At 37.5% G+C, this 24,390-nt stretch overlaps 1 protein-coding gene across 2 annotated transcripts in view; it reads right to left on the minus strand.

Annotated features, from left to right (window-relative positions):
- The window catches only part of RFX3 (regulatory factor X3), a 133,987-nt gene that overhangs the window by 79,433 nt on the left and 30,164 nt on the right, over positions 1 to 24,390 (minus strand). The gene's annotated exons all lie outside the window — the stretch shown is intronic.

Consider the following 24,390-nt stretch of genomic DNA (forward strand, 5'->3'; position numbering starts at 1 on the left):
ATGTGGGAGGACAGGTTGACCAAACACGATTTACTCAGACTTGAGAATTCTACAGAGAAATCTTATCACTATCCATCTCCTTCCTAATGGGAGTGTATAGAGGTAACAGAACTAGAAAACTACGAGATGCACAGGAACAGGATGAGCAGCATCAAACAGAAGCTGGAATACAGAAAAAATTAAATAGATACATGGAAATAACAATTCTACTACAAGCGTAGTCAAATAATGGAAAAAGTGATATAAGTGTGGAATCCCCATTCTTGGAAGTATTCAAAACTGGACTGGACATGCATTGAGCAACCTGGTCTACTTAGCCTGGTTTTGAGCATGGGATAGATTAGATAAACTCCAGAGGTCCCATACAGCCCATATTAATCTGTGACTCTGTGACTGTAATTTCTATCACATAAACAAAGACTATAGTCTAGTAGTAGAAATAAGAGAAAAAGCAATAAAATACATTTTTATTGCATTTAATTGTGAAATAAACAGTGATGTTGAGTAATATAAAATAATCACATCAAGAACAATATTATTTAAAGCTCTATAGTCTTTCAGAGCCTCCAGTACTCTGTAGGCTATTATCAGGTTGGAGATGTGCCAGCTTACAGAATTAGTCTGCTTAAAGAGCACTCACACCATCTCAGCCTTTACTAACCAGTACTGTTAATCATTCTAGGGTTGTACTTTTTCCTTCAATTTCTCTGGTTAACTTTCCATCTCTGAGTTAAATACACAATATCCTGAAGAAAAGATGCACAGGTAAATTATTTCCCTCCTAAATGTCATGACATACCTTTATAACTTCAGAACAGGTACACCAAAGTATTTTTAGTGGTAAACAAGATTAATTTCTGTTTACCAGAGTTTCTCTGAGACAGACCCCACACATACTCAGTCATAAAAAGTAGCAATTTCCTGATGTCATTTGTAGCAAATAATACTCATTGGAGAAATGCTTTCATGTCCTTGTTTCCTACCCTTTCAGAACTGACAAAAATCAAGACTTTTAAAAGTTACATAGCACACCAGTCAATTTTCCCTCCTTTCAGAAGTCTTATAATATTAGGATTCCAAGGAAAAAGAAATCCCAGTAGGAATTTTCATCATGCATAGTCCACTCCAAAGAAAATGAATTGCATAAAAATATTCCTTATTTCTTCATGTGTCCCTCAAGGATTTCTTGATATGATAGAATAGGAAGTGTTACTCAAACACATTAAAAACAATTTTCATAGATAGCCAGGGAGCCATAATTCAAAGTTACTAATTAATAAAACTATGAGGAGGAAACCTTCATTTTGGTATTGTATTGTGTTTTTTGTTTGTTTGTTTTTTAATGGGATGTCTTCTAAATGCTAAAGATGACATTTATGCTGGAATGACTCTAGTTCTCAAATACATCTGTGATCTAATAATGTAAGTCTAAAACTTAGACTTTCAGTGAAAAAGGCATGCCAACCTAAAAAATCCTAATGCCAACCTAAAAAATCCTAACAATATTCTTTCTATGTCTCATTTATCTGTTCTTGACTCATCTAACATTGAGGGGGTAAAAATCAGAAAATTGGTAGGGATCAGTAGTTACATTAACCTGTATTCAGTTTAACCAGCTATTACAATGTCTAGTCATCACTATTTTGCTATTTTCTAGGCATCAAAAGGGAGATAATCTATCAGAAAATCTGGAACATTTAAGTTCCCTCTAGATAGCTTCACTTACATTTAAGGAGTCCGTATGCAGAAGGTGAAAGACCATACTAACTGGCTGCAGCAGCTGGCACGTTCGGTTAAGGAGAGAACGCACTCAAACTCAAACTGCAAGAAGTTACTGACAGTTTGGCTCCAGATTCTACTGGACTCTAAGAGTGAGAACAGTTTCTCTGCATTTGCTGCACTGTGGTGTGTTATACCCAAAAGAATAATGGGATATAAACTAATATGAGCTTAAGTTTGAACAAAAGTTTTGAAGACAAAGATACCAGTCTTTAAGGTAAGAATACGACAGTTTGGATCTGTACATCATCTTCACAAATAAAAGATGAAAAGAAAACTCTTAGTGGAGAACAGAAAGATATTTCAAATTTCTCCACCACCGTACAGATGGAAATAATAAGAACTAGTTCAAAAACAGTTGGTAGGGTGTATGAAATAACTTACTCAGTATGCTTCATGTAACTTTGCCTCATTAATAATGAATCAGTTCACTACTACATTGCTCATTCACCTTGTTTGGAATATATCATGGTATCTTCCTGCCTCCAGCTAACAGAGACAGGGAATTATTTGTGCACTCTGTGCTGAAAACCTTGGAGCATTACAGTAGCAGGCCTGCTGTCCTTGGTGAAAACAACACCTGTCTGATTCCTACTGCATTTTTTCTCACAGCTTTTGTTCTATAAGGAGACTTCATCCCTTGAGTCTTCTTCACATTCCAAAAAATTACATTAATTATTCTATGCTGATTCTTTTCATATAGAAAGAGCAAACACACTGATGACATTTGGAACTTGCACTGTATAAAACAGCATGTACAGACTTTCAGTATAAAAATCAGTTTTATTCCTATAGAGTTATTATACCAAATCTCCAATTCTGCCCGTATTTCAGAGAGCAAGCTACTTTTCTTTCCTAGAAATAGAAAGCAGCTCTTACATTATCTGCAACACAAATCAAAATGTAGTTTATTTCTTAACATTAGGAGGACAATTTTCACACAGCAAATCAACACAACTTAGCTGAAAGCCACAAATGCTCACAGCTACTCACTTATTTAGCATATACAAATAAATATTACAAGCACTTCTGCCAAGGTTCAACAAAAGCATGCAAAATCAACCATTGTATGGGGAATGTCTTGACTGCAAAGGAATACTCACCTAAATGTCAGACGCTACATAATCAGATATGTGTTTTAAACAAGCTTGCTGAAGTGTTACTTCTCACAGTGTATAGACCAATTCAGCTATTATATTCACATTTTTGTATCTGAGATCAATTGATAAATAGAATAGTGACAAGATCATGCCCAGAAGAATACTGCTTTTGTTTGTTTGTTTAATTTTTTTGGTGAAAAGCAATGATTTTCCTCTCTTTTATTTCTCTAGATTATAATTTAAGTTTCTAATACAGACTAGAACAAAGTACCAAGTGATTGCAATATTTATTTTTGGCTTAAGCGTTTTTTTGCTGTTGTTGTTTTCAACATTGATTTGCCACATTCCATTGTGTTATCCCAAAGTATGCAATACTCTCCACATACCAAATACTTAACAGCTTTCTGCTCCACATTTCCTTAGTTGTAATTTTCCAAGTGGAAAACTGAACAGTTCCCTGTATTACAACAATATCAAGCAAACAGAATTCCCTTTTTAATTCCAAGAAATAACAAAGAAACAAAGCAACAAACAAAACCCCTGAACTCTGCCATCACAATTAAAATAGTCAGTTAAAATGTCAAAGTCTAGTATGTTCCCAAGTGATTCTTCATTTTTGGTGAATCAGGATAATGACACAATTACATCAATTGTTTTGGAAAGGCAGGAGAAAGAAATGTACTTCAACTGATGCCATATATATTACATAAGCTCAGTGACCATACTTGGGGGAGTTTAAAAAATGGACAGATTCATGCTCTGATTACTGTTGTACCCACTGTAGATCCATAATGAATATGTTTACAAATAAGCCAAGTCTAAATGGTTTATTCACATTTGAAATGTCAGGGCTGCTTATTAACCAGTACAGAAGCCATTCATATTTGCTACTTTTTCCACTACTGTATTTAAACACTTCAGGCAAAAAAAAAAATCTTTCTGAAGTGCAAATTACACAAATCAAGAACACCAGAACGAGCTGCATGCTTTATTACATACTACAAGAAAGGACTATCAAAATCAATGAAATTTTTTTCCTAACTTTTAAACTATTTACAAAGACAGATGCTATGTATTTTCTAGGAACAATACGGTCATAGGAACATCCTTATTATAGTTTTGTGATGTTTGGCAGAATCAGTGCTTTTTTCTTCCTTCCTACCCCACCTTTCTCTCCACCTTCCCAAAAGTCTCAAGTTCCTGGAGAAAGGTTCTCTTCCCTAGGGAACACTGCCTGTACATTACTCCTACCTAACTCAAACCTTAAAAATAGAGTAGTTTTGCATTGTGGAAAAAAAATAAAAATCCATTTTATATTTTCCCTCTTGGTATCAGAAACATGGCTACTTCTGAGCCACAACATGAAAAAAATCAGTATTTACATTGTCTACATTTACAGATGGTGCATGCAAAGAAATTATAATGTAATTATAATTTCTAAGCAGACACAGCACATTAAGATGAAACAAGGTGCCTGCAGTCTTCAGGCCAAGGTTTATATATCAAAATTAAGGTTTTTTTCTTAGGCTTTGCCAAAATTTTGCTTTAAAATATAAACCCATGCCCCACCCCTGGAGGTGTTTAAGGCCAGACTGGATGGAGCCTTGGCCAACTTAATCTAGTGGGTGGCATCCCTGCCTATGGCAGGGGGGGTGGAGCTAGGTGATCTTTAAGGTCCCTTCCAGCCTGGGCCACTCTATGATTGTGTATCTTTAATAACATCAGCTGTTACACAGAATGTGAAAATACTAACAATACAAAGTTATATGTATTAAAATACATAATGAAATATTAAAAATATGTTCCTGAACTACTGGACAGGAAAAATAAACAGGAACAGTTATACATATATTGAGATGCCATAGTGTAAGCTAAAACAAATTTATGAATTTATTTTGTAAGTTGCCTTCTACTAACTTTAAACAAATACTAAAATAATGCAGATACTCTGAACTGAACCCTCTCTATGTACAGAACACTGAATTAAATTGAACATGGATATAGCCTCCACATAACCTAGGCTCTTACTGTGCTATGGGAACACTTCCACATTCAAACCGCTGACATGCAAATGTGTATGTACCACAGAATCCCTCCTGAATTTAAGAAGTATTTCCAGTATCAGCTGTCTTGAAATAAAGACTATAGAGGGAAAAATGCAGTTTCAATAAGCTGGGTGGTTTGATCAGAAAGAAAAAAAAATCAAAAAGAGAATGAAGAAAATTCAATAGACAATGAAGTTCCATAAACTGTAGCCATGAAATTTTACTCAGCAAGTATGCTGTAAACAGTTATTAGTAAAATATGTAAGTGGCAAACCTTACAATACCAAAAGGACCATATGACATAGATTCCTATTCTGCATTCTTCAGAAGATTAATAATGATGTGGAAGCAGCTTCAATATTAGGATGATACAGACACTATGCTAGCTATTCTGAACTGAGTGTATGTAGACATTGCCAGTAACTTAATGAAAGCTAGTATAACACACTTACAGAAGTATTATTTGCCTCACACTTTGTATCTTACGTGTGGACAGAAGTAATGTGTCTCACACTTAGTGCTCTGTAAGTGAACACACTAAACTGGAGGTGTGTGTGTGTGTAATTTTATTCCATGATCAAAAGAGAGTAGCTAGATCTGTACAACATAACCTATTCCATAAAAAACTATTGTTTACTATGGCAGGAGAGAGTGACTATAAAAAAAAACATCCTATACAATGTAACTCTGCACCTTTTATAATGTGTTGTAAAGAACAAATTCAACACATGCAACAATGCTCACACTTGTAGCACAGCAACCTGTTGAGGTCGAGTACACTTTGCAAACTTCATACACTGTATCACCTTCATTTCTCATTTCTGAATGAGAAATGTACAAGAAAAATACAAAAATTAAACTAGGTTAACAAATATACACATCTTATAACTGAAATAACTTATTGTAATGACAGCCATTTGGCTCACGGTGGCAAAGCGTGCAATGAACTACCTTTGCAAAAGCACCTTCAGGCTGACTACCACATGCACAGTTCATGGGGGCAGGAAAAGTCAGCCATCGAATTCCCCTTTGGGGGTCTGCGATCAGTGACAAAGCACAACTCCAGAACGTGGTAAGACAGGTGTGTCTGGAGTGGTGGGAAAGGCAAGAGGACAGAGGGGATTGTGATGAGGCTGGAGGGGCACAACCAAGTGAGCATCCACAAGGCCTATGGACCCGTCCTACGAGTCGGTCCATCGGGGGCCCCCATGCATCCTGGGCCACGTGCAAAGAAGAGCCCAGTCCTGGACTAAGCAGCCTTGCTGCTGGCACCAAACTGCCTGCCAGGATGGCCAGGCACTACTGCTGATGCAGCTGTGGGGCTGTGCGCTGTGCTGCAAGACACAGGCATTGCTGTCTGCAGAAGTGGAAATCCAGAGCAAAATGCCAACTTTACAAGGATGTGTTGAGGGATGGGGAGGGGGAAGGGGGACGGTAAGGAAAAGCCCTAGTGGGAATCCCTAAAAAGACTGTGCAAAGCAGAAGAACCATCTGTTGGGCTCATGAATCAGGAACTCATCTTCCAGGTAAGTTTCAGAGAGAAAGAGCAAGTCCTGATGGGAGCTCCCTTTGCTCAATGCTTAGGGGGAATCTTACAGCTCCTTCTTATACCATGATGAGGTGCTCTATGTTTCCTTATCCTTAATTGCATATAAGATGACGGCTGTCTTTTTAGACCACAGTTACTATGAATACAAGATACATTGTCTGTTATATTTTAAATGCAGCCTGCATTTTGAGAAACAACAGCTGCTTAAGAAAGTGCAAGGAGGTGTTGCAGAGCCTAAGGACAAAGCCTACTGTCAGGTGCAGTAAAGTGATAGGCAAGAAGGGTAAATAGGAGCTGGTCTGTTAGAAGATTATTGATTATGAAAACTGAATTAATTTTGCAGCGCTCTTAAGTGTTTATCAGCAAGGAGCTATGGAAACTAAAACGTCCCATACATGCAAACTAAATTTCTGAATTTACTGATGCAGTAGGAGAATACCTCATGCTAGGTCACAGGGTTGTATCCTGCAAAGGACCTACTGGTTACTGCAGCCCACTGCAGAGTTAGAGTTTGTGACCACAAAAGTTGAGTGAGTATGAGTGACGATGTCTGCAGGAAGAGCATCACTCAAGTTGCTCTCTCAAGCCTCAACAGGGTGTCTAGAGTCCAGCTTTCCCCTCACTCTCAAATGTAGCACAGGAGGACAGGGTGGCAGCATGATTCATGGAAATCACATGCAGCAGGGAACATAGCTGATCCAGAGGTTTGGGGCTTGGAGATTTGCAGAGGAATAAAGATTTGTTATATGAGGTCAGATATTTATGAAACATTTGTTTGGGGGCCAGAGCAAATTTCTGACCTTTTATGTTATTTGCTTGAACATTGTGATTATGCTCAGCGCTGTCTTCATGTTGTCAGCAAGCTGAAGCCTTTATTTTCACACTATTTAAGCAATATAAATGCACAAAGAATTTTATGCCATGTTAGCACTCAAATAGTAAAAGCTGTGTTTCTATGAGACTTTCTACTTGGCTATCATTATTATAAAAGCCATTGGGGGTGGGGTACACAGTACAATCCCCCATTCTAAAATTACAGGCAAACAGCTGCACAATTTAACCAATCTGAGTACTGGTGACAATCTTTTTTTTGCTGGAAGTCTCAAAGCACTTACATGTCTGACATGCAAAAGCGTGAAGTGCTGCAGAAGCTACAGAACAAACAGCGTGGTCTACGCACGTGAAGATGATGCTAAGATCCCCTTGTTTGAGGATCTGCTACATATTTATATATAGCATTATTCTCCTATTTGAGAAGAAAAAAGGTTGTACAACTTAAAAGCCAAACAACAGCCTCAGATTTCCATATATCTGTTTTCTGCTTTTAAATGACGAATATAACTATGGTGTAAGGGACATCAAGAAGGTATTTGGGGCAAGAAACTTTTGTGACCATTATTCTGTACTTTATAATCCCATCCACACTTGTAAGTAATATAGATGGCTGTGCAATTAATACAGGTATGAGGATAAGCTAACTGTGCTGACAAGTGTCTTGCAGGACTGGGGAACATTTACAGAAGTACAAGGCCCCAGCTATTAAAAAGCAAATTGATTTTTCTATGGGAAGTATCATAAATGTAACCACTGGCCTTGAAGTGTAGAATATGCTATGAAGAGCTCTGTAACATAAACCAGCACTTCAGGCTCGTGATCCAGAAGTACAGGGCTGTAATTTTTTATATGAAATGCATGCAGGCAACCAGGACACGTGTCCCAGATTACGGTTTTACTCTGAAGTTAGCACCAGATGTACCCTGGGATAAAGAGGAAGGGATGGAAAAGCAGACTGAGGAAGAATAGGAGATTGAAGGGGAAATATGTTTTGTGGTATTTACTTTGTTATTTATGGACATAAAGTTTAAGGACTACATTTTGCTAGCACCTAATGCCAAAGGCTATGATGGTTACTTAATTGTTAGCCAGCTTCTGAAGAAAAAAACTGACAAATGATACCCGAGAGTGGTAAACATGTGCATAGAGATAAACAGCTTGAATATATATAGTTCATAGACTCTCTAAAATTTTGCCTGTTAAAACTCAGTAGTGTTCCCCAAGCTTTGGAAATTAAGTGCTGCAAATGTTATTTCCTCCTTTTTTTTCAGCAGTGCTTAAAACCAAAATTACATAGCCCCTCTTCCAACTTGAATATTATGGGGTTGACAGCATGATGTTTTGAGGAGAAATAGCAATTCTTGGCATGGTACGCAGCTAATCAAAAGATTTTTGACTTGCAAAAAGGATGCTATTACTGTAGCCAACAGGATGCAAAGCCTTTTAGGTATGCTTGTAGAATACACAACAATGAAAGTGTGGTGATGACTTCAAGCGATATGTGCATTCTATGAGAAAAAAGAAGGTGATGAGATTAATGTTCACCTCTGTGTAGACTCCTCTCAGCATACTGTATTCACCTCTCCTTACTCGTTCATGTTTCTTAAACATAACATGGTAGCAGTTCTTCCTCCAGAAGACTATCATTGGTGGAAAAAGATATGCAGCTCCCTAAAATCAATGTCTTATGTACATGGCTGAAAAGGAAAACATTCAAATCAATCACATACTGCAAAGCAGTGAATATAAAGTAGGTGCCTACTTGTATTGTTATGCAGTCATTGACAGGGTGCCAACTGCTTTGAATATTTTTTTTTTTTTTTTTCATGGCTGTATCAAATACTTCTATGAAAATGACCACAACCCTCTGACAGGGATCACCTTTGTGCACCTTTATTGCATGTCACAGCAAAAGATGGACCACCTGGAGAGTATAGACATTAGCATCAGATCTATGTGGGAGCATGAGTGGACTCTTATGATGAAACTGGGATGCTTACAGAGTTCTTAGCTAGGACCACACTGGTGATACTGCTGATAATCAGAGGTGCACTTCTTGCAGCAAGACAAATGCTATTTGTCTTTATTACAAAGCAGACCTCATGAAAGGTATACTATGATATTACTAGCCTCTATACCTTCAGCAACAAACCAGTTCTCAGTTGGACAGGCTGAAGTTATTTTTGAGAATGTCAACACTTTGAAGGGCTACTTGTTCTGATCAAATTAAGATGTACCTAATAAAGGTAGGGTGCCACCAGTATCTGGGGAAGGCACTGGATGATGAAATGAAAGACATTCTCAAAAACACAGACTCGGCATCAAATAAAAAAGCTGAAATGTTTAAAGCTGCTCTGCAAAAACACTTAGAGAATACAGAACAGAGAAATCAGAAAAGGGGAAAAAGAACTCACTTTTCTAGAACAGAACAAGACAGAAGTGGAAAAGCCACCTGAAACTCCTGAGGCCCCTGACCCTGTTATTCAGGAAGCGTTGGGTTATATGCATCCATAGTATAGGAATGTACAAGCACTCCTACAAAAGCTAAGGAACACAGACGTATTTCTTCTTGGGAAAATGGGGAAGATTTGTATACAAGGATTTCATCACGGGGACAGCCTGCCCAGTTAAGTCTGAGATACCCTTGAGATGCATGGCTCTTTAAGATGGAGAATACCTAAAGACTGGAATGTTTTTCCTGATGCCATGGCTGTGGTGAATGTCCCATCATTTGTCATGGGTAATGCAGCAGACCAGGCTCTCTTGGAACAATTGAAGTTGAATGATGAGAACTGAGAAGCAACACACAAAGCAATATTAGGAGAAAGCTACCTAAAACCCCAGCAACTCACCCTGTAATATTACTGTCATACAACAGTTATCATGAAATTTTAAACTTTGCTGTCTACATTGCCCATTTAAAAATAAATATGTGGTGTGATAGTTAAAGAACACACACATAGCCTTACAGATGGATTCTAAGCTTTATTTACACAATACATTTATGAAAATCATTACAATGAATAAAGGTAATTTTACACTTTGTTTTCCTTACAACAGGATCACAGGCCAGGACTATAGATGGAGAGTTCATGGCTGAAGATGTAGTGGGAGAATCATTACAGGAGGCTTTCTGCAAAACATACAGCCTTCTGTTACTCTACTATTGCTTACCTGGCTATTTCAAAAGGTTATGCCTTCACTGATGTCATTCTTACTGTGAAGTTATTGTATTTGTCAGCCTCACGTGTTACTTAACAGATAGCTCTAGGATGCTCACCAAGTCTCTTGTGAAGTTCCAGCTGATATTTTTTGGGAAAAATCTGGTGCTGGTGTTGCTGGGTAGCACAAGGTGGAACCTGACATCTGCCACCCTTATTTTCCCAGTTTGAACTCCATTCACTCCATGTCCTGGACTTGGGCTGCTGTTTCTTTCTTTTCACTTTCACAGCAATAATTTCATAGATTTTGTCCTCACTGAGATTCACTTTTAAAGTTCTTCAGGATAAAATGTTCCCTCAGTGGTTTTATGACCATAGCTTATTAAATTGCACAGGTGGGTACATACTTGCTCCCCCAGTTTCAGCTACTATGAAAATTCCATCCATTATCATCTGCTGGTAACCTTTCTCAAAACACTTTTGTTATAAACACTGTGATATGCTCTCCCTTTTCAAGCAAAGGTGCATATTCTTTAATTTTAAGTGAGTCCCAGGATTTGATTTTCCAAACCCTCACAGAGTTTAAAGGGATCACATCCACCACACGCCTGGCACTAATAGGTCTGTAGAAACTATAGTCATAGCCCCTTATAAACTCTGATAATGTACCAATGGAATGAAAAGTGTTACACACCAAAATATCTCCACTTCTGAGTTTTAAGCATCCTATTAAAATGCTCTGTAGTGAAGGCTTTTAATTCATTACTGTAAGCAGACGGTGAGTATTACACTGCTGTAATAGCTTCTTTAAAGGCTGCTGTAAAAATCTTTTCCCTCATTAGTCTGTAATTACTGGCATGTGCAACACCTGATAAAAATTGCTTTAAAAGCCCTGGTTATATCAGAACCTATTTTGCCCTTTAGACCAGTAGCAGAGACAAGCTTGCAGAACATGTCTATCATGGTACTTAAGCTGTAATAAACACCACTGTCATGTTTCAAAAGCTACAGCACATCCACCAAGTGTGTTGATATTGAGCATGCACCTCCTCTATATCACAATCACCTTGTTCCTTTTAAAGTGTTTTCATGGAAACTTATGTAAGCTGCAGGCATTCTGGTTAACAAGCCAAATAGCCACTTGGTTTCGCTTCGTATCAACAGTTGGATAAAACAGGATTTATGTCCCCAAAGCTTCCCACCTCTCCAGGAGCATAGTAAAAGAGTTTGGAAAGATAAGGTAGTATTGACATCTCTGCTGACACGCCATTATTACAAACATGTAAGAAATTGAACACTTGGCTATGGTTTAATTCATGAACAGAGAGACTTTATTAACAAGTTATGATGCATGTGAGTCATTGCTCAAACTGTTCCACGTTATCTTTTTACTTCCTTGAAAGCCACTGTCCACTCTCTGTTCTACCACTGCTGTAGGCCTGGGTAGGAACACTTCTTTCTTCTGCCTCCTCAGATGGCCAGCTGGAGCTTTTTAAAACGTTCTATAAGGACATCGACCTACAGATAAGGAAACACATGTAACACATGCCTGTACCACATCATGGTATAAGAAGGAGCTGTAAGATTCCCCCTAAGCATTGAGCAAAGGGAGCTCCCATCAGGACTTGCTCTTTCTCTCTGAAACTTACCTGGAAGATGAGTTCCTGATTCATGAGCCCAACAGATGGTTCTTCTGCTTTGCACAGTCTTTTTAGGGATTCCCACTAGGGCTTTTCCTTACCGTCCCCCTTCCCCCTCCCCATCCCTCAACACATCCTTGTAAAGTTGGCATTTTGCTCTGGATTTCCACTTCTGCAGACAGCAATGCCTGTGTCTTGCAGCACAGCGCACAGCCCCACAGCTGCATCAGCAGTAGTGCCTGGCCATCCTGGCAGGCAGTTTGGTGCCAGCAGCAGGGCTGCTTAGTCCAGGACTGGGCTCTTCTTTGCACGTGGCCCAGGATGCATGGGGGCCCCCGATGGACCGACTCGTAGGACGGGTCCATAGGCCTTGTGGATGCTCACTTGGTTGTGCCCCTCCAACCTCATCACAATCCCCTCTGCCCTCTTGCTTTTCCCACCACCCCAGACATGCCAGGACTTCCTCATATGACTTGTGGAATGTAGCCCCCAGCCATACTTTATCTCTGAATTTAATTTATACATTTAAATGATTTAATATTCACCTTTAAACTTTAATTTAATTAGTCCTTACGATGAACAGTGTTGCACATTTTCTATGTGCACTTTTAAGGAGAGAGATTGATGTATCTTTATATATGTAGTCAACATATATTTATGCAATTAAAAATACTTCTATAAAGCTGTATGTATATGAGGTATATCAAGTATAAGTAGACATATTTCTACATATGTGTAAAGTGCTCGATATCTAGCTTTAATACAAATGTACATACATATGAATGCCTGCATACATCTATGGAGGCAGCAACTTTCTGGCCCAACAGAAACTGGCAGCCAACCAGAGAATGTTCTGAGGTCACATGGCTTTGATGACATCAGCACTGGCAGCCAATCACAGGCCAAGATGAAAGCATGTGCATTATGAGATTGCCAGACGCGACAGCCTCGTGCCATGAAATGGTGGACAGCACAAAGCGTAACAAAGCCCCGCACCTGTGGCAGGAAGGGGCCTCCTGCTCCACCCTGCTTTGAGGGTGGCCATTGGGCATGAGGGGAGCCAGCACTGACAAAATGATGGCTCCACGGGGCAATGAGGGATGTGGGAGGTGGTTGGTGTGCACCCAGGGTGAGGGACTTTGGGGCAAGTGGAGGTGGTGCAGATGGGGCTGGAGTGCTGTCGTGCCTGGTGCAGGTTGAGCCCTGGCCTTGTGCTGCTCTCCACCTCGCCGGTGGCCTTGTCCTTTTAACGGTTTTCAGAATGGTGCATGGTGCTAGCCATATAGCTTGCCCTGTTCTGCTCTGCTTTGGGTAAAGCATCAAGAGCTGCAAGAGCTCCAGATGGTCCCTGGATGCTCTGTACCAAGCTGGCGAGCATGCAATGACAAAACGGTGGCTACCAGAGGCAACGAAGCAGGATGAGATAAACCATTACTAAAATTTTCAGACAGCATATTAATGTTTAGTAAGAATTTCAGTCTGTCATCTCCAAAGAACTTCCTATGGTCACTTTATACTGAAAAAATTGCTTTTAAATGACAATCACTTAAATCCATTGACTTGCATTAGATTACTATTAAACTAACTGCACAGGTTACAAAGCAGTCATGCTGTTTTTGTTGTTTTCTGTTATAGCAAGACTCAAGTTTAAGTTTTTATAAGCAATAAAATAAAAAATAATAAGCTGAGTGACTTGAGCAGGAAGTACACAAGCAGTATACAAAATGCAAATGCAGAATCTGACCTCAAGTAAATAGAAGTATATACTTCCTTTAGCTAGCCATCATAAATTGTTACTGTTATCACATCCTGTAATAAATGTCAAAGAAAAATTCATTCAGGAGTTAATATACAACAAAGTCACAATGTATTAACAGTTTATCATCACCATTATTGAGAATTATAGTCTAACTTTTATATGAAGATTACTGTGTCATTACGATAATGAAGTGACTAAAAACTTCTGTTGTGTATTAGTTTATGATTAGCCATATATTATTTGGAGCATTACATTAGCAGAGCCAGAAAGCTGACCCAGAAAATGGGAGGAGGAGGCAACTAATAACAAATGCATAATCCTTCAGCTCAAAGATGGCTGCAGGTCCAAACCTAGTGAAACAGGCAAGGAACAACTTGTATCATCTATAGTATGTCTTTTACACTAAACAACATGAAGTTAATTTTACTCAGATTCTTCCAGCTAGTAGAAGAACAAAAGCACAAGAAAATATAAAATAGCTTAAAAGATAGTTTGATTGAACCGTTGAGTTTCAAACATGTTCACTCACTACTAGTAATTCATGGAGACCACAGTCTTCTCAAAGCTTTGACTCCACCTGAGTTTGCAAGTCACTCTAACATGATGTACAGAGAGCTTCAAAATAACAAAGAAGAATGCTGGGAAAGATTTAAGTAATCTCCACACCTGATTTTTAATTCAATAAGAAGAAAAATAGCTAATAAATAAATAAAACAAACAAACAAAAAAGGCAGAAGGGAAACTACTACTACTGATGAGAACGTAAGTAAGGAAATTGAAAGTTAATGAAAAGATTGCATCTAATCTCATTAGGAGATTGTTTTGGATAATGTAAATCTCATGCAACAGCAACAACAAAAAAAAATAATCAAAAGACTTAGGACCCTTCCCTCTCTTCCCACCCCAAAAGGAAATAGTACTACTTTGGTGCAACACCTGAAATTATCATCATGTAATCAGGAATCCAAAAGCATAACCATCATTACAGAAAACCAAAGTTTTCAAATTTAACATTTGTTAAAAAGCAATGCATATTGTAAATCTACTTCACTAATCATGTTGCATGGATTAAAAAAAAAACTTGTTTGGATCAAGAGCATGACGGGTTAAGAACTGGAGCGTGTAAGCACCTCTGTGCTACTTTAGACAACCACATTACTGGAGATGATAAAAGGAGACTAAGTTTTGAGTTGTAATTCAGAAACATTATTGCAAAATACTCACTAAATAGTTTAAAAGGTAACACATTTGATGGTATGCATCTTTAATAAGAAGAGTTCTAGTAAATTTTAACAGTAACAGAGAGCTGCCCATCAGAGCCACAAGGTCGAGCCAGAGGCCAATCACTAGTTCAGTACCTGCAAGGACTGATAACTGGGATGTGTTTCATGTCTTTGTTAATGACCATTAATGACTGGGATAGAGTGCACATTCAGCAAGCTCAAAGTTGATAGAAAACTGGTAGGAATGGCTTATAGATGCTAGTTGAATGTCATGATATTGATCTGGTTTTTGAATGAGTTTTATGCTTTGTTTTCTTGCATTGTCTAACAATAAGGATTAACCTTTGGGAAATAAATGGATAGATTAAGAAAGACACTGAGAGTCAAGTTCCAAAACAATTCTTGTTGACTGGTCTATGATAAACAATTTTAGCCCTCAATTCAGTCTTGTTTATTCGTTGTTGACTAAGCTATTGTCAATTTTGTATATCATTTCCTCAATATAAATAGGGGAAAAAAACAACAACGATGGAATAATCATTGAAGGAAAAAAAGATGGTGAGACAAGACTCGTATCTCTTAAATACTAGTAAATTTGTTTCAAATTCAATAACTTAAGTGAGAAGCTAAATCAGAATATGAATTTATGTTAAGTGTATTGACAAACTTTAAAAAACAAACAAACAAACAAAAAAAACAAAAAAAAAACCACACCACACCACACTTTTGAGAAAAATAAATTAATACTTGAAAGATCTAACTAAGCATTAGCTAAGAGTAAGTACAGTCCTAAATGGCTTTGGGTACTTAGGCATAGTTTGTTCTGGACAAAACAGAGAACCGACTAAGTCTCTAGATTAACATGCTCGTTTCTGGAACTTCTTTCCTCATCACATAGAGCTGACACACATTATAGATAACCATACAATTTATAAAAACGTGTTAATGTAAATCAGAACCATCTTTCACAAAATAAAACTACGTATCTCGAATTATTTCCTATCAAAATGGTATGTTGTCGATATACTACTTTATATCCCATTGCCTTCCGGAGTACATATTTGGATTAGTTGTGAAGTTAATAGATTTATTTCAAATTGGGTTAAAATGTATTTCAGAATGTAAAATACAGAACCTCTTCTCTTTAATTTCCATTGCTGGTGATGCTAACAAATTTTGAACAAAAACTCCTTTTTGAAAAAAATATTTTAGTCATTGTTGTATACATACTAAAAGCAACTGAAGTGGTAATCACTTTTCAAAATTAAGTTCTGAAGTGTTAAGGATTATACATTTAGGACAATTTTTAGGTTCTGCAACACAGCTTTTTCTTGTAAAGAGGAATGTAGCTGTCAATCATTCCTTCTCTTGCAATACAAATATGCTTTGCAGCTTTTACTTGTCACTCCCATTACATGTAATGTAGGCAGCTTAGCACTAAATCAATTTAAGAAACTGCAGAATTTAAATACATACATTATTATTATGATGACAGAAAAGGCAATGAATGTCTTGCAGCTCCATTTGCTTTCTTTGTTAAGGAAGAAAAAGCTAATTACCTGCAGCTGTCAGCCATGAAGACCTAGACCTATTTAAATCAACATTAGCCTTGGACAAGCTAAAATATTTGTCACATTTAAATTCCATTTTTTCCCTTCCTGAACAGCAAGATTTTATTATAAAACAATAAGTGTACATAGAAAAGTGAACAAAAGCACGAGACATAAAAACTTTAAGGATTTAATCTTTCAAAAACAATTTCCTATATTATTTTAAAGATGTATGTGACATTCAATGATAATTACTCATTATTTCACTATTTTATCTAGAATTTTGACAGTTGTAAAGAAACTATATGTATACAAGAACGTAATCTAAAGTCACAAAAAATTATTGTTGCAACGGAGAATTCTATGTAGAATGTTTCTTTTTTAGAGTTTTAAGTCACTCACCCTTGTGACCCTTTAAGACTTGGTTCTTTACAATTTCCTCCTATCACAATCTCTTCAGCCAAGTATAAGAAAAAAATGGAGAGTGGGGAGGAGGAAATGGATGGGTGACAAAATCGTACATTCTGTTCTTATTTTTCTAACTAGCTGAACTACAGAAACTGCCACATCTATAGCTTTAGGGAAACCTTACTTTTTTTCCTACGTTTTTGTCAAAAACTGAACATGACTCTATTTTATAAGAATTCATCTAAGATATAACAGCATTCGTATTCTTTTCCATTATTCCTATCTGGAATGTTTTGATACTGTTCCCTATTTCCTTCCCACTATCATCTATAGCACATAATTTATCAAAGTATTCCTTGTCAATTCTCTATGCTGTATTTTAAGTCTGCCCAACTGTCTTCAACTTCCCTTGTGAATGCTTCCACAATCAGTCATTGATTCCCCTGTACAAAACTTCTTCCCCAACAAGAATCTTCCTTTTACAAGATCCTATCATATTCAGACAATTGTCAATATAGAATATTATCTAAGTACAGTACTACAAATGAATGGACCAATTTGTCAATCTGCCATTTTTAAACTTTCATTCCTAATTTGATTGCATTTTCTATGAAATTAGTTTTTTGTTTTTTGTTTTTAATTCTTTCAATTTTCATTGATACCTTCTTTTCAGATGGAGATTTACATCACACAGAGAAATGAAAAATACAGGAAAGTTCATGAAATCCATTTATAAAGTGAACCTTTCTGGCACTTGTCATGAGGAATGTTGGCTAAAGGTGTTTTGCTTGACACAGATTTGCCAAAATTCATCATTTACTTCTATGTGTTTTTTCAGCCAGCCCATCAGCAACACTGTCTAGAAACCTCACAGATTACAGGGAACTACCATTCTACTGGCATGCATATTTAGACAACAAATTCAAAGCTTTTAAACTTCATATACGTGAAGAATCTTACACCATAAATGGAGAAAGTTAGTTAAAATCTTGATGTGTCCAAAGAAAAAAGAGTATCAGGAAGATCTAAAATTAACAACTATATTATTTTTAAATATAACTTAGATTACTCTACATTAATATGTAGTGAGCAGGTAACCTTGTACCAAATGCAAACGTAAGAGTCTATAGTCTCTCTAGATCATATAGTGAAATGAAACCACAGTGTTTTCGCAGGACAACATCTCGATTCCAGAACAAGAAATACTTTTTCCAGCTTTTTTGTCTTCTAAATTTACATACATATTTTAAACTGACCGGCTTAATTCTTGCTGAAACATTCAGTAAGAGGAATACAGACTAAAATGTTTAATTCCAAAGTGGGTGAAATGAAGGCAAATGGTACAAGCAAATTTTAAGTGTTCTTTCTTATCCAAGAATTTTATGACTACAGAATACTTCCAGTTAGACATTCAAATTCATTTCTATGTTACACAAATTTTACCAAAATAAAATCTAGACATCTCATTCAAAGATTTCTGCTTGGTTTCTTCTAAAAGAAGTTAAAGTAACATTTTAAAGTTTATTATTATAAATCATAGAATCATCAAGGTTGGAAAAGACCTCCAAGATCATCTGGTCCAACCATCCCCCTGCTACCAATATTATGTACCAAACTATGTCCCTAAGTGCTACATACAACCTTTCCTTAAAAACCCCTAGGGATGGTGACTCCGCAGCCTCCCAGGACAACCCATTCTAGTGCCTGACTACTCTTTCTGAGAAGAAATGTCTCCTAATTTCCAACCTAAACCTCCCCTGGAACAACTTGAGGCCATTCCCTCTAGTCCTGTCACTAGTTACCTGCAAGAAGAGGCCAACCCCCAGCTCCCCACACCTTCCTTTCAAGTAGTTGTAGAGAGCAGTAAGGTCTCCCCTGAGCCTCCTCTTCTCCAGACTAAACACCCCCAGTTCCCTCAGCCGCTCCTCACAGGACTTGTGTTCCAGGCCCTTCACCAGCTTCATAGCCCTTCTCTGGACACTCTCCAGGGCCTCGATGTCCTTCTTGTAGCAACGGGCCAAATGAACTGAACTACATACACTCTGCTATCTTGATGTGTATATTATAAGAATGGTAATTATAAATTGTATCTTTTCCTCTTGCTGATCTGCTTACAGAAATGCAGAAACCAAGGAGTATAGGAGATGAGGTCAGTAACAGAAGTTAGAGTGACCAGCCTTCTATAAAAGCTTATCCAAGATTTAAAATGCTAGGAGAAGGTTTGTTAGATTTCAGTTTTAAAAAACAAGAAGTAGAAAATAATTGCAGAACAATCCATGTAAGAAAAACAAAACAAAACAAACATTAACAATTCTTTTTCAGAAAACAGAGGAAGAACTCATTCTAGAAGTAAAATAAACAGGTCCACAGGGTGGCAGAAAAGAGACAAAGAAGTGTTTTTTTTTGTTGTTTGTTTGTTTTTTTAAATCATGAATGATACTTGCAGAAAAAATATCTAGATTTAGTAACACTTCATCTAGTAGCCTGATAAAAAAGATGGTTAGGGATAAAAAATGAGGGAAGTACCAATTTAGCCATGTGAGGAAAAGCAGTTAGGTTGTATATTGTAATGCAGTAACCACTCAATTTAAGAATTCTTCCTACATAGTATAAACATCTAGACATGTAATTTAGTAAGTACAGCAGTTTTCAGAAGTGCACTCTGTGTTACCTTTACAGTAAAAGCACCCACTCCTAAATTCTAGGGTTTCTGATAAATCTTCATTACCAAACAGTGAATGTTATACAGTTTTAGTTTTACTTCTAGTTCTAGTATTAGTGTAGTAGTTTTCCAGTTAAGCCCAAATAAGATAATCAGGACTGGGGTCTAATTGTTTTCAAGCAAAGCAGAAAAAAATAAATGTTAACATAAATCTTAGCGTTTCCTAACTACATGAATCGCACATCATCACTATCGTCATAGTATCTCAGTGATGTGAGTATAGAAGTAGCAGTAGCACATACGAAGCAAAGCAGTTACTCAGATGATCATCCCTAAACTATCACAGTATAAAAGCTAAAGTCTTTATGCTCCCTCAAAACGTAAAAATCAATTGCAGAAAAATATAATACGCAAATAGAGATTTCACTTGAGAATAGGCTACCCTGTACTCATGTGGTTGTAAGAAGTTAGAAACTCATTATTTCTGTTACTACCATCTGTTATGAATACTTCATACATGTAGCAGTCTATAATTTCAAGAGCATTGTGTATGAAATGATATACAATGTCTATTGAATATCTCATTCCTTTCTCACCTTCTAATGAATACTGATATGGACAGATCATTACCAAAACAGAACTTGAAGCCACATGACAAATGCTTATTTAATTTGGATCATCTATTTTATTTTAATTCTGTTTTGTGGCAGCATGCAGAAATTACTTAAAAACATGATATACCTGATGTTAATGAAATACATTTGAAGATTAATTTAAAAAAAAATACTGTCATGCTTTTTCATATCCACATATAATTTCAAATGCTTTTGATCACGCTGTTAAATTGGTTATCTAGACATCAAGAAAAACTACACTTCATGTTCCACCACAGTGGCTATGCATTTGAAACTTATTTCTGACAATTCAACTAACGAAGATGTTGCTAAGTCAATACCAGCAACAGTATCACTGAAGACAAGGAACAGATTTAGCTCTTCCTAGACTACGTTAGGATCAAGGTCAAAGATAAATATCAAAGATCTCTTTAATAATGTCAGATTTTGAAATTTATGTATGAGCACACCATTTTAGAGACCTAAATACACTAAGAATGTAGCTAAACTGCAGATAATACTGGAAGTTCTAGTCAATGGAAACCATGTCATGTATTCTTACTGACTTCATTTCATGACTAGCTGTGGTTGCTCACTTCTTGTTCCAATAGAACAAGACTGAGAAAACTTGAAGATCAGTACAGAAGGGATGCACTATGTAGCATAATAAAAATAAAGACCTAACTCAATAACAAAGATTTTGATTATTTTAACCAATTTACCTAGAATGCAAGTGGTCTATTAACTCACTTGCTTTTCTCATATCTTTCTGGAAATTCACAATCCAGAAAGTTTAGAACCCACTAGTAAGTAATACAGATGAGATGTTATTAATCTCCAAGTGTTGAATTCTAAACAAACATAAGAGACTCTCTTCAGCTCTAGACTCCAATAATATACAATATAATAATAATAGATATAATCTAATGGAACACATAATTTTATGTATTTCACTAGCTTAAGGATAGAAAGGGAATTACAAATTTATCCAGTAGACAACACATTCCATTTCCTATGTTGCCTTTGGGCTAGAAAGTTCAGGAGAGTGCTGGTTCATTCAGTAACAATCCTTGCTAAATAGTTAGGATCTTTAAATTCCATATTCAGCCTTCCCACATTCTTTCTTTCATGACCTTGAGTATGTCACTTAGCCTGCCTGAGTTTCAATCTTCTCTGAAATGGAGACAGCTGTACTTCTCTCATACAAAAGTCTGAAGAAATACACTGAAATCTCTGATCTACTGAGATCCTACAGTAAAAACAGACAAACAAAAAAAAACACAGCATATAGTACATGAAGTAGACTATTCTCAGATTTCTAGGACTGGCACTACTGACTGGAACAACTGAGTCTTGACAGATATTTCCTATTGAAATATGCTCTGGCTAATGTTCAGGACTGATAAATCAATTCCCAAGTACCTTGTCATTTAGACTCAAATAGCCCCAGATGGATATAAGACACTGATAGCAATTATATAATCTGTAACACTTAAGATACCCATTTTAAATCAAACTGGCAAGAGAAATAAACTCAGTGCTGAGCAGCAGATCACTTAGTAAGACATCTAGTGACAAAGCCTCAAGTATGTTGAAAAGTTCAGTAATTTTTTTTCCCCATCAAAACAATGCAAATGAAAAGCAAGGAATTATTCTACACAGCTTCTATGTAGATAACCATTGTGCTCTCCTTTTGGCTCTGGCATTTAATCACACTTAGCACAACTGGTTTTAAAACTGATTAAAATTATTTAACTGACTAAAGTTCATGAAAACCAACCTATTACAGAGAATGCTATAGCTTTATTTACTTGCTTATAGTTGTCTTTTATTAGCAGCAGATAAACTGTCATGAAACAGTTTTAATAAACTGAAACCAAATAGCAAAACAGCTTTGAAAACACTAAGTCATATCGTGTTATATTCAGAACAAACTTCAATTTTCTGAAACTTTGATAAGTGAATAGTTGAGTATTAAAAAAGTCAAGATTGCCAATACGTCTCTCTCTTTAGCCAGTATGGTGCCAGAAGACTAAACCTGATCCTAAGCAAAAGTGAACACTATAGATGAGATATCTATTTCTTTTTAATGAGAATATACAAAAAGCAATTATGCTTCTGTGATAAGTATATACAAAGAACGGCATTCATCAAAAGCACAGTTAAAATATAAAATACATATTCCCATCCACACACTGCATGTTTTATGAATTGATCGATCTGAAGGTACGGAATAAACCATAAGTTAGTGTGTTAAACCAACTGCAATTGTAGGATTTTATAAACATAAAATCAACCACTTAGGCAGGACTTTTGGGAGTATGCTCCAAACCAGTAGTTTTAACTTATAAAAAATGTATTTAAGTTTTCAAGATTATGAAGGCCATTTTGAAGTAAGGAAAATTGTGGAGAAGAGAAGGAAGCAGAGAAGGGAGCAACCCACAAAGATCATCTAGTCCAACTGGCCTGATCACTTCAGGGCTAACGAAAAGTTGAAGTGTATTACTGCGGGCATTGAACACTGACAGGCAAGGGGCAGGGCATCAAACACCTTGCTAGGAAGCCTGTATTAGTGTTTCAACACCCTCACAGTAAATATTTTTTTTTGTCCTAATGTCCAGTCTGAACCTCCCTGGTGCAACTTTGTGCTATTCCCACACATCCTCTCATCACGGACCAGGGAGCAGAGGCCGGCGCCTCCCTCTCCACTTCCACTCCTCAGGAAGTTCCAGAGAGCAATGAGGCCACCTCTTAGCCTCTTCTTCAGACTAGATAACCCAAGTGTCCTCAACCTCTCCTTACAGGACATGCCTTCCAGCCCTTTTGTCAGCTTTGTTGCTCTCCTCTGAACACGTTTCAGTATCTCAATATCATTTTTGTAAATGTTGATCCCGGAACTGCATATAATATTCAAGGGGAGGCCGCACGAATGCTAAATATAGCAGGAGAATCAGCTCTTCTGACCTGCTGGCTATGCTGCGTTTAATGCATCCCAAATGTGTTTTGCCCTCTTGGCTTCCCGGGCACAATGTTGAGCCTGGTGTCAACCAGCACCCCCAGATCCCTTTCTGCTGAGCTGCTACCCAGCCACTCGTCTCCATGTGTCCAGCATTACTCCATCCCAGGTGCAGAATCTGGCATTTACCCTTGCTGAATTTCATGCCACTGATGACTATCCAGGGCTCCAGTCTATAGTCTTATCTCGATCTCTCTCTGCAAGGCCTCTCGTCCCTACAGGGAGTCAGCAGCACCTACCAAGTTAGTATCATCAGCAAACTTGCTAAGGAGACATTCAATTCCTGCATCCAGATCACTGAGAGAAACAGGACTGGCCCTAGGACTGTGCCCTGGGCAACACCATTGGCGACCAGCCACCAGCAAGATGTAGCCCCATTCACTACAACCTTCATATCTACCTTCAAGCGAGTTCACCACCCAGCATAGTATGAACTTCTTTATCTCACACTTGGAGTCTTTGTCCAGAAGAATACTGTGCGGGACAGTATCAATGGCCTTACTAGCATCCAGAAAGATTACACCCGCCACCTTATCTTGATGCACTAAGCGGGTGCACTTGTAATAAGAAGGAGATCAAACTACTAAGGGAGGACTTTCTCTTCGTGAACCCTTGTAGACTATGCCTGATAATAGCTTTGTTCTTTAAATGGCTTCGCAGGTACTGAGACTTGACTAACACATCCGCGGTTTCCGGGGTCTTCTCTCATGACCTTCTTGTAAATCAGAATAACACTGGCTAGCTTCCAGTTAGTAGGGGCCTCCCCAGACTCCCAAGACCTTTGATAATTACTGGAGAGGGGTCCAGCTGTAACCTCTTCTAACTCCTTCAGTACTCTGGGGTGAATCCTGTCAGGCCCAATGGCTTTATGAACATTCACGTGATACAACTCATTCCTTGCAATTTACCTGGCAAATCACAAATGGCAAGTCACTGCTCACTGCTCCTCCAACTCTGAGTAGTAGGCAGCCCAAGATCCATCACTAATATTAAAAACTGAGGCAAAAAAGGCATTACATTCCTCTGCCTTTTCCTCATCATAACTTGTTT

Source organism: Oxyura jamaicensis, chromosome Z (genome assembly GCF_011077185.1).
Source record: "Oxyura jamaicensis isolate SHBP4307 breed ruddy duck chromosome Z, BPBGC_Ojam_1.0, whole genome shotgun sequence".
NCBI classification, from domain to species: Eukaryota; Metazoa; Chordata; class Aves; order Anseriformes; family Anatidae; genus Oxyura; species Oxyura jamaicensis.